Here is an 11,123-nt window from a genome sequence, read left to right as displayed (position 1 = left end):
CTGCTTCTCCCACCCAGCAAGAGCCACAGCACCGCAGGCTAGCCAGCATGGGGGTTTATTACCGCAGGTGTACAAGTCTCCCGCCCTGCTTGCAGGACTCACGGGGAGGGAGGAGAGGAGACAGGCTGGCTGGAGCTGGCCCAGTGTGAATGTGCCCTGCAGCAGCACAGTTCACCTTGACTCAGCCCTAACCCTGCTGCGGGAACGGCTGCAGTGCACCACTCCCAGCCTCCTGCCCCCAACAGCAGCCTAGGGGAAAGGGCCTGGAGCCTGCTGGACTGCTACAGTGGGAGGGCGCTCCTCAGGACCAGGCAGGGCGCAGGGCCCAGCCTCAGGAGTGCAGGAACCGGTTGAAGGCATTGTAGGCGGATTCCAAATCAAACAGCATCTGGCGCACTTGGGAATCGTCCAGCTCGTCAGAGGCAGACATGCCGCTCAGCGTCTGCAGCCTGCCGGGGAGAGTCAAGGCACAGGCCTGGCCCCCAGAGCAGGAAGAAGGCCCTTTGCTGGGCTGCACTTTGCACCTGCACTAGTACTGGAGGGACCTAGCAGGAGCCATGACTTGTCGCCCTGAGTGCTGGCCTAGGAGGAAGCTGGTAGCTCCTCTGGCCACGGTCCCACCCCGCAACCAGGCCCCTGATCAGACATGGCGAGCAGGGCTGGGGACAAGCACCTCCCACTGCAGAGGGAGCAGACTGATGGAGCTGGGCCCGAAGGCACTCTGCGCTCCCCCATGCCCTCAGACTGGCAGGAGCGCCATGGGGCAAGGCAGGTCCAGGCCCTGTCCTGGAGAGCTGGGTCAGGACCCGGGCTTGCTCCTGCAGAGGGCAGGGGCCCCAGAGCACCCTACTCACCACTGGTTCACTTTCTGTCTCCCCTCGAAGTCAAGAGGTAGGTGGCTCATGCGGTTCATCGTCTCCATCAGCTCCCGCAGGTCTGGCTGGATCTGGATGCACAAAAGCATGGAGCTTCTGCTTTTCCTGCCTGGGGCCCGGCTGGGAAAGCCCCACCCCCCTTCAGGCGCTGCTGCCAGCAGTGAAGCCTCCATGCACCCCTAGCTTGTCCCCCTCTCTCTCCGAAGACCAGCCACACCGGGTCAGACCAAAATCCATCTTGCCCAGTGCCCTGTCTTCGGACAGTGGCCAATGCCACATGCCCCAAGGGAAGCGAACAGAACAGCTGAGCATTGAGTGGTCCATCTCCTGTCATCTAGTTCCAACTTCTGACAAACGGAGGCTAGCGCCATCATTCCTGCCCATCCTGGCTAACAGCCACCGATGGACCTCACCTCCCTGAATGGATCTAGCTCTTTTTGGAACTCTATTGATAAAGTCCTGGTCTTCACGCCATCCTCTGGCCAGGAGCTCCAGAAGTGAACTGTGCACTGCATGAGAAATACATCCTGTTTGTTCTTAACCCTGTTGCTAATTTCACTGGGTAACCCCTAGATCTCGTGTGGTGGGAACAAGTAAATACCTTTTCCTTATTTTTCCTCCACACCAGTCATGATTTTGTCGACCTCTTAGTCGTCCCCGCACCCTTCATCTATTGTTTTCTAAACTGAAAAGTCACAGACTTTTTAATCTCTCTTCAGATGGACCCGGTCCAAATCCATTGTTTTTGTTACCCTTTTCTGAAACTTTTCCACAGCCAAGGGTGTTTTTTTTTTTTTTGTTTTTTTGTTTTTTTGAGATGAGGCGACCACATCTGCACGCAGTATTCAAGCTGGGGGTGTACCCTGGATTTATACCAAGGCTGTAAGATACTCCCTGTCTTATCCTCTGTCCCTCTGTAAATGATTCTCACCTCATCCATGGCTCGGATCTCTAGCGCAGCTTGTCCATCACTGTGATGAAAAGCTGGAAGAGAAAAGAGATGCCTCAGCAATGGCCTGGAAGCTAGCAGCAGGGCACCTCACTCCGGCCCTCTTGGGAGGGTGGGGGCAAGCCAGGACAGCGGGCCCTTGACAGCCCCCTGGGGACCAGCCATGCAGCTGCACAGGCCAGGCCAGCTGCCAAAGTCCCAGAAGCACAGGATGCCGGGATTACAGTGCGCACAGCCCCTTGCCCCGGGAACGTACAGAGACGATGTCAGCAATGCAGCGGTTCAGGTTGCCCTTGTCGTCCTTGATGGTGATTGGCCGATCCTCCTTGATCCTCTCCATGGCCAGCGGGCAATCGAGCTGCAGCAGAAGGAGGGTTACAATGAGGCTGGGCAAGCTCAGGGCAGGGTAACAAGCACCATATAACCCCCAACAAAGAGCATTTCCCAGGGAAAGCCGGGTTCCGCTCCATGTGCTAAGCTGGGGGAAGGGAGCACAGTACAGAACGTGGCCAGACGGTCTGAACATAGGGCCACCCAGCCTGGTCGCAGACAGTGACCAGTGCTGGGTGCCCCAGAGGGCATGACCAGAACACGTCACCAAAAGGTGATCCTTCTCCTGTCACCCAGTCCCAGCTTCTGACAAACGGGGCTAGAGGCACCACCCTGTCCACCTTGCTGAACAGCCATTTGTGGCCCTGTTCTCCATGAACGTATCCAGTAGGTTTTTGAGCCTTGTTATAGTCTCAGCCTTCACATTGCCCTGTGGCAGGGAGTCCCACAGCTGGCCCTGCGTTGTGTGAAGAACTCCGTCCTTCTGTCTGTTTTAACCCCACTACCTGTTTGTTTCATGGGGTGACCCCTAGTTCTTGCATTAGGAGAAGGAAGACAGAACACCACTTCCTTATCGACTTTGTCCAACCAGTTGGGATGTTCTGGACATTAGCCGCCTCTTTTCCAAGCTGAGAAATCCCACTCTTACTACTCTCCCCACACCATACCCCAGCCATTCCATACCCCTAATCGGTTTTCTGCCCTTTTCTGTACCTTTCCCAATTCCAATACATCTTTTTAGAGATGTGGTGACCTTGAATACTGCTGCAGGTGTGACGTGGAAGTACACGGGATTTATACGAAGATAATATGATTACAACAAGGTGGAAGTGCCTTTGGTCCAGGGGAGGGAGGGAGAGAGAGAGAGTGTGTGTGTGTGCGTGCGTGCGCGCACACTCACCCCCCAAAGCCCAGGGGCCCCCTCTCTAAGCCAGGTGACCGCGAGAGTGTAATTCACCTTTGGTGGGTTCTCCAGCACCGACAGTTTTTAAATCTAGGCGGGCTGTATTTCTCATGGGACAGGTCTGCTCTGGGAGTGAGCTGGGGGCAGGGCTCTGGCCAGAGGGACACAGGGGAACAGCCTGGGTGACCACACTGGTTCCTCCAGGCTTGGAATAAACAAATCTATGCAGTCTCTCCCCCCAGCATCTAAGTCAGTCAGGCACAGTAGGGCTATGTCTACACAAGCCCCTTCCTTTCAGAAGGGACATGGTAATGAGCGAGTTGGGAAGATGCTAAGGAGGCGCTGCCATGAATATGCAGTGCCTCTGTGATGTAGTGGGAGATACCTGTGTGTACACGTGGGGCTCCTGCTGAGGGTAACCTGGCGACCAGGTGACACCCCTGGGCTGCAGACAAAGGAGGAGGTGCAGCCTGAGGGGTTTGAACTGGAACTGGGTGTTGGAAGCAGTTAGTCGGGGCTGGGAGAGAGAGAGACAAAGGAGGGGGCAAGACCCCTGCTCCGGGGGCCCCTCGGGGCCTCCTCTCCCCAGCATGGCTTGGACTGGCTGTCTCTGCCGGCTGCACTGACTCCTCTGTACGACGCTGTGCCCTGTTGCCTAATAAACCTGCTGTTCTCCTGCCTGCGGATGGGGTGCAGAGGATGGAGACCCCGAACCCCCTCACAGCCTCATTAGCATAATGGTGGCTGCATGTGATTTGAAAGTGTTGCTTTCAAATCGCGCACCGCCCATGTAGACAGGGGCCTTTCGAAAGGACCCCCCGGACTTCGAAAGCCCCTTCTTCCTATTTGGTTTTAGGAAGAAGGGTTTTTCAAAGTCTGGGGGCGGAGGAGCGTCCTTTCAAAAAGCCCCCGTCTAGAGAGGCAGCGCACAATTCAAAAGCTGTGCTTTCCAATTGTGTGGGGCCACTATTATGCTAATGAGGCACTGCATATTCCCGGTGGTGCCTCATTAGCATATTCCCAACTCGCCCCAAAAGGAGGGGACTAGTGTCAATGCGGCCTACATGTAGAACTCAGCAGCAACACAGCCCCCCCCCGCCCCCACTGTTCTGGGAGCCCCCCGAGATTCCTGTCCCAGAGTCCCCAAAAGCTGTACTGCTGGAGGCTGAACTCATCCGGAACTTGCGGCAAAATTCATCGATGGAGCCAATTTCGGATCCCTGTACCTGTTTGAAGGCAGCTTTGTACTGGACCAGGAGCCGGGAGCAGGCTGCGGTATACCTGGGGCAGTGCATGGAGTAAGAACAGCTGGAGTGGCTCATGCCAAGCAGGAGGGGAACACGGAGGTCGAGGATGTACAAGCAGGTCCCCAGGGGAAAGGAGAACACTGTAACAGCCCCCACGGCAGGGGAGGCTCCCCAGGGTCTCTGACTGGAGACCCTCTGCATGGAGCAATGTTGCCTGGCCCCCAGGGGAAGTGGGCAGGGCCTGAGGGGGGACTAAGGGGCTGTTTTGATGCTTCTCTGAGCCCCCTCCCCAGTGTGTCCGCAGTGCCCTGGGGGGGGAGGTCACTCTGCTCCACTCGGTAACGACGCATCCTGCAGGAGATGCTCCTGCTGCTGCATCCGCTTGGCTCCCCTGGGAGAGACCAGGCTGGAAACAAAACCCAGCTGGGGACTCACTCGTTGGGAGAGACACAGTCCTTGATATAGGCTTTCTCCAGAGCCTGCATCGTCTTCACCACCGCAAACAGCTCAGCCATGTTATCGTACCTGAAACCCAAGCGCAGAAGCCCGTGAAGGCGCATAGCCTGTGACCCCCACCGCTATACACGCGCCCGCGTCCCTGGGAACAGCACAGGGGCTCTCATGCTCCACAGCCCAGCAGGAGCACTCCCTTTTTCTGGAGAAGACCCTTCCGCCTATTGCATCTTTCTCAGCCGCAGGCTGCCCTGGCCAATGGCAGAGGCGGAGCAGAAGGGCTCTTGGGTCCTTCCTAGCTTGGCGCGGGGACAGAGCATCAGAACGCAGAGCTCCCTGCACCATCAGCCCCAGCATCTCCCGAGCAAGGACCTCACTGCAGACAACAGCTTGAAGTCCCAGCACTCCCAAGCCCCACAGAACTGTGTACCACATGGGAACCCATTCGGCTGGGGATGGACTCACTTTTCTCGCTCCCGTGCATTTTTATACAGCTTCACCTCCTGCAAGGAGAGCAGATACACAGCCTGTCAGGTACCCGCACAGTGTGTGGTCAGCTGCACAAATGGACAGGCTGGAAGCAGGTGGGGACGGAGCTGACAGATACGGACCTCCTGCATCCTCACCACAGGGTGGAGGAGACAGGGACCAGAGAAACCCACACTGAGATGGAGGTAAGGAGCTGGGAATCACCTCAAGAGCTGGGGGTCCCCTGAATGCTCCAGCACTGAGGGCTGTGAAACCGTTTGCAGAGCCAAACCCGACGTACGCTGGAAGGTCATTCTGCCTCCTGTGCCAGAGACAGGACGAGGAGGGGAACGTGACCAGCGTTACTCACCTCGTACAGTTCTGGCTTATTCCCTGGGGCTGAAAAAGAGGAAATCCATGAACAGACCTAGCACTTATAGCTAGGGGCCTACCAGTGACGCCCACAATGCAAAACCTTCCTGGTAACCCGGTGTTAGGAAGGACCACGTCCACAGCTCCTTAGCCTACTAGCTACAGGGATACTGCTAGCACCCAGGACCTCTACAGCCTGCTCCGCTCTTCCATCCCGCCCCTCCTGCTGATCACCGCCCCTTGCTCCAGGCCAGAGAACCCAGCACAGTTCACAAGGGAGAATCAGATTCTGAGCTGGAAGGGTCCTTGAGAAGTTGAGTCCAGCCCCTGCACTGGAGCAGGGCCAAGTAAACAGAGCCCATCCCTTCCAGGCATCTGTCCAGCCTGTTCTTAACAACTTCCACTGATGGGGATCCACAACCTCCCTGGGGCACCTGCTCCACAGCTTAACTGCCCTCAGTGTGGGAAAGCTGTTCTTTATCTCAGGGGGTCTCAAACTTCATTGCTGTACAATCCACTTCTGCCAAGAAAAAGTAATGCACAGACACATGCCTCAGCCAAAACCCAGGCCCTGCCACCAGGGGTGCGAGTAAGGGAAACAAAAGACCAGCCCCATTGCCCGAAGAAAGGAGAGGCTGAGGACCCAGGCTGCAGCCCCAGGAGGGGCCTGGAACCTGAGCCCCACTGCACAGGGCTGAAGCCCTTTGTCTGGCCTCGATCTCAGCAAGTCTAAGCCAACCCAGGGAAACTCATTAAAATGAGGTCCCAACCCAATTTGGGAACTGCTGTGCTATCCTAACCCCTGTTGATGCAGACTGAGCCATTGCTTCGTAACCTGCCTCTGTGGCCGTGATACCCACCCTCCCATGAGCCCAGTGTCCCACCACTCTGCTGCCCCCAGCCCCGCTAGCCTGACCCCTGGGGACTTTGAGGGCGGGCAGTCCCGTGAGGGGAGCTGGAGCCCGCGGTGTCACTGGGTCTCTGGCCAGGGGCGGGGTGGGCCTGGGTCACAGCCCTGCTCATGGCCAGCAAGCAGGGCTCTGTCAGGTGTCGACCGGGCCAGTCTGTGTCTCAGCCCAGGCCATGGGGTGGTGCTGTGGGGCCCCTTGGTCCCCACGGCGGCAGGGCCAGCGGGACTCACCTCCTGGGCCAGGCGCAGCAGGGATCCCGTGGAACATTGTGGTGGGCTGGGGCACTGCTGCCTGGGGGATCTCTGCGAGGGAGGGAGAGGGGCGTTAGTGTGGCCTGGTGGCCCGGCCCCTGCACCCGACGCGATCCCCGGACCCAAACAGCCCGGGGCCCCACACTCCCCACCGCCCCCTAGTGACAAACACCCCCCAGCCCTGCGCTCCCCACCGCCCCCTAGACACAAACACCCCCCGGCTCTGCGCTCCCCACCGCCCCCCAGCCAAACACACACACACACACAACCGCCCCCGGCCCTGCGCTCCCCACCGCCCCCTAGTGACAAACACCCCCCGGCCCTGCGCTCCCCACCGCCCCCTAGTCACAAACACCCCCCGGCCCTGCGCTCCCCACCGCCCCGTAATGACAAATACCCCCCGGGCCTGAGCTCCCCACCGCCCGCCAGCCAAACACACACACACACACAACGCCCCCCCCCGGCCCTGCGCTCCCCAACGCCCCCTAGTGACAAACACCCCCCGGCCCTGCGCTCCCCACCGCCCCCCAGCCGCAAACGCCCCCCCCCGGCCCGGCGTTCCCCACCGCCCCCCAGCCACAAACACCCCCCCCGACCCCGCGCTCCCCACCGCCCCCCAGCCACAAACACCCCCCCCGGCCCCGCGCTCGCCACCGCCCCCGTCACAAACACCCCCTCCGGCCCCGCGCTCGCCACCGCCCCCCAGCCGCAAACGCCCCCCCCCGGCCCCGCGCTCGCCACCGCCCCCCAGTCACAAACACCCCCCCCCGGCCGTGCGCTCCTCACCGCCCCCCAGCCACAAACACCCCCTCCGGCCCTGCGCTCCTCACCGCCCCCCAGTCACAAACACTGAGGGATGAACAAGTGACCCCCCCCCGCCCCTCCCCGGTCCCGCCAGAGACGGGGCTTTCCCGCCCGGCCCGGCGGTGTGCAATCCCGTGGGGGCGGGGGGGAGCCGGCGCCCTGCGCCTCTGGCTGGTGGGTGGATGCCGGAGTGCGCCACAGCCCCAGTACAAGGGCCAGGCGCCAGCAGCCCGAACGGGAGCGTGTGTGACGTGCTAGGGCTCCGCGGAGCCGGCACGCGTGCCAAGAACAGCAGGTGAGGCGGGAGCTCAGCCCCGCCCTTCCTCCCCCCAGGCAGCCGGGTGCTGGCACAGAGCCAGGCGGCCTGGGGAGTAGGAAAAGCCCGTCTCACACGGCCAACCCCCTCCCCGAGCGGGAGAGCCCTGCCTCCTCGCGTGTTTATTCACGGAGCTGTTGTCAGAAGGACCCCTAGTGGCTTTTAAAAGTATCACCGGCACTCAGGCTGGAGAGGATGGAAGGTCAGTTTTCAACACTGCCTCCGAGGTTGCTGAGCCCGGTGGTACTGCGGTGGGAACGAGTGGGTACTGTTACAGACACGCTGCGCCTCAGGGGTGTTCTCTCTTCTGTAGGGTAACCCTGTCTGAATGTTCCCAGTAAAGTTCCCCAGAGGTGGCCCGGCAGTAAGGCCCTTTGTCAGTCCTTTACCTAATAACCCTTTTGCAATAGGGTGCCGAGCCTCCTTGGTCAAAGCTGCCTGAGTCCCAGCCTGGCACAGGCTTGGTCAGTTCCTCCTGCTCCCATGGTTGCTCTGCAGAGCGGCTGTGAGGGGAAATGCTGACCCCACAGGAGTCTTCATGCTGAGAAACAGCTACAGTGCTGCTTCCTGGCCTGCCTGGGCTGGCAGGTAGCCCCCCATCCCCTGCTGTGCAAGGTCAGGGACAGAAGGATGGAGCCAGCTGGAACATGGTTTAAATGCAGCATCTCTGCCCCAAGGGGTTGGCAAGGAGAGGAGTCTGTTTTCTGGAGCTGCCTCCCTCAACTTGCCCATCTTTTTGTACAACTGCAGGCCCATGTTTCCTTCTAATCCTGTAAGGTGCTATTTATTCTCCTTTGCATTTTGCAATCGATCCATTGAATTTCAATTATTTATTGGTTCAATTATTTAATAAAATCATACTTGTAAAATGTTGTTACAGATGTGAAATTCATAACATGAAAAGCAACATTCGGAGACCTGAACCAAACGTTGCATGTGTGGCTGATTTCGGGCTATGAATAGTTAGAAATAGTTGAGTTAAAGAATATTTTGAACATGTGTCTGTACTCGCTCTTCAAGGTGGTGTATTCTGTGATGGATTTGAAACGTTGATGCATTTGATCCATGTTTAGTTTGTTGCATGCCCTACTATGTCACAAACCTCTCTAGTATAACCATAAGCATAGTAAATGTCAGTAATTGTGAAGTTTATGAGCAACTGATTCAGCTGTGAAATTGACCAGCACCTCTATTTCAGGAGAGATCTCTGTGCTGATGTATTCAGAGCAGAACAAACTCATTTTTACTCCAGAATAAAAATGCTTCTTGCTCTCTCCAGTAGTAGGTTCTGTGACAATCTCAGTACCCTAACTAGCTAATTCTGCACCTGAGGCAAGAATATAAAATTGCACCCCTCATGTATTCATGGTAGTTAGTTTGTAGAACAATGGAAAGTACATAAATAATCACAGTAACAGCAACAGTAACAACACACTGCTTATGCTGGCAGGGGGAGGGGGCTGTGTGGGTTGTACCCACCATACCTTGTCTCTCCTGCCTCAAGTGGGACTGTGCCGCTAGCAGATGCCTGCAGCGGGTGGTCGTGGGGCCACAAAAGAAACGGGGAAGGGCAGGGGGCAGGTGGGTGTGCTGACAGCACTGGGTGCAGAGCCAAGATAGCAACATTGGAGCCAGTGTGGTGCGTAGGGCCAAGGGTGTGTGTGTGTGTGGAGGTGCTGTGTGAAAGGATGTGTGTGTGTGTAAAGGTGGGGTGTGTATGTTGCTGCTGTGCCTCTGGGCAGCATGCAAATGTACATGTAGATGCTCGTGGTATTGAGTGCCGGGAGAGGGTGTGGACGGTGGTGGTGCTGTACCAAGAAGCAGGTGTTTGTCAGAGCTGGTTGCCCCTTATGTGTGCGTAGAGGCTGTGTGAAGGTGGGGCACTGCACAGGGACCAGGGATTGTCTCCAGGACCAAGGAGAGGTTGTCAGGGAGTCAGATCTGACAGGTGAAGCCCCAGACTCAGAACTAGCTCCCCCTAGGACCAAGTGAATCCCCACCTCCGTGGATGAGCTCCAGGAACACTGGTAGCTAATTCTGAAAGGCAGCAATGTGGGGCATGCTGGGCTACGTCTACACGTGAAGCCAACATCGAAATAGGCTATTTCGATGAGTAACGTCTACACGTCCTCCAGGGCTGGCAACGTCGATGTTCAACTTCGACGTTGCGCGGCACCACATCGAAATAGGCGCTGCGAGGGAACATCTACACGTCAAAGTACCACACATCGAAAAAAGGGTGCCAGGCACAGCTGCAGACAGGGTCACAGGGCGGACTCAACAGCAAGCCGCTCCCTTAAAGGGCCCCTCCCAGACACAGTTGCACTAAACAACACAAGATACACAGAGCCGACAACTGGTTGCAGACCCTGTGCATGCAGCATGGATCCCCAGCTGCCGCAGCAGCAGCCAGAAGCCCTGGGCTAAGGGCTGCTGCCCACGGTGACCATAGAGCCCCGCAGGGGCTGGAGAGAGAGCATCTCTCAACCCCTCAGCTGATGGCCGCCATGGCGGACCCCGCTATTTCGAAGTTGCGGGACGCGCAACGACTACACGGTCCCTACTTCGACGTTGAACGTCAAAGTAGGGCGCTATTCCTATCCCCTCATGGGGTTAGCGACTTCGACGTCTCGCCGCCTAACGTCGAAGTTAACTTCGAAATAGCGCCCGGCGCGTATAGCCGTGACGGGCACTATTTCGAAGTTAGTGCCGCTACTTCGAAGTAGCGTGCACGTGTAGACACGGCTCTGGTGTGTCAGAATGCCATACCAGCAGCTGATTTGGAGGAATAGCCTTTTTTGGCATCACAATGTAAAAAGTGTTCTTTAGATATAGTGCTGCTCCCCAGCTTCTCCCCAGCCACTCGCTCAAAGAAGGAAATTTGGTTGGTTTGGCATGATTCGTTCTTGGCATATATCAGAGAGGAGCCATGTTAGTCTGTAGCTTCGAGAACAACAAGAAGTCCTGTGGCACCTTATAGACTAACAGAGATTTTGGAGCATAAGCTTTTGTGGGCAAAGACCCGCTTTGTCAGGTGCATGAGTTGGGGGGGGTGGTTTCAGAGGGGTATTTAGAGAGTGGAGTCCCAGTAAGAGGGAGGGCCGGAGTTGACGAGGTCTATTCAGCCAGGCGGAAATGGCCCGGTATCAACAGTACTTACCAAAAGAGGGCAAAACAAGTTAGACTCTGACAAAGGTTCACATCCCCCATCTGATCTGACTTAGATTTTCCTCTTTTGATAAC

General features: G+C 57.4%; 1 pseudogene; it reads right to left on the bottom strand.

Moving 5' to 3' along the window:
• Positions 1-39: 39 nt before the first annotated feature.
• LOC142009023 (vacuolar protein sorting-associated protein 28 homolog) lies at positions 40-6,776 on the bottom strand (annotated as a pseudogene).
• Between the last annotated feature and the right edge of the window lie 4,347 nt (positions 6,777-11,123).

This window comes from Carettochelys insculpta, chromosome 2 (genome assembly GCF_033958435.1).
Source record: "Carettochelys insculpta isolate YL-2023 chromosome 2, ASM3395843v1, whole genome shotgun sequence".
NCBI lineage: Eukaryota > Metazoa > Chordata > Testudines > Carettochelyidae > Carettochelys > Carettochelys insculpta.
The sequence above is the reverse complement of the archived record's forward strand: the minus strand, read 5'-3'. Positions and strand labels throughout refer to the sequence as shown.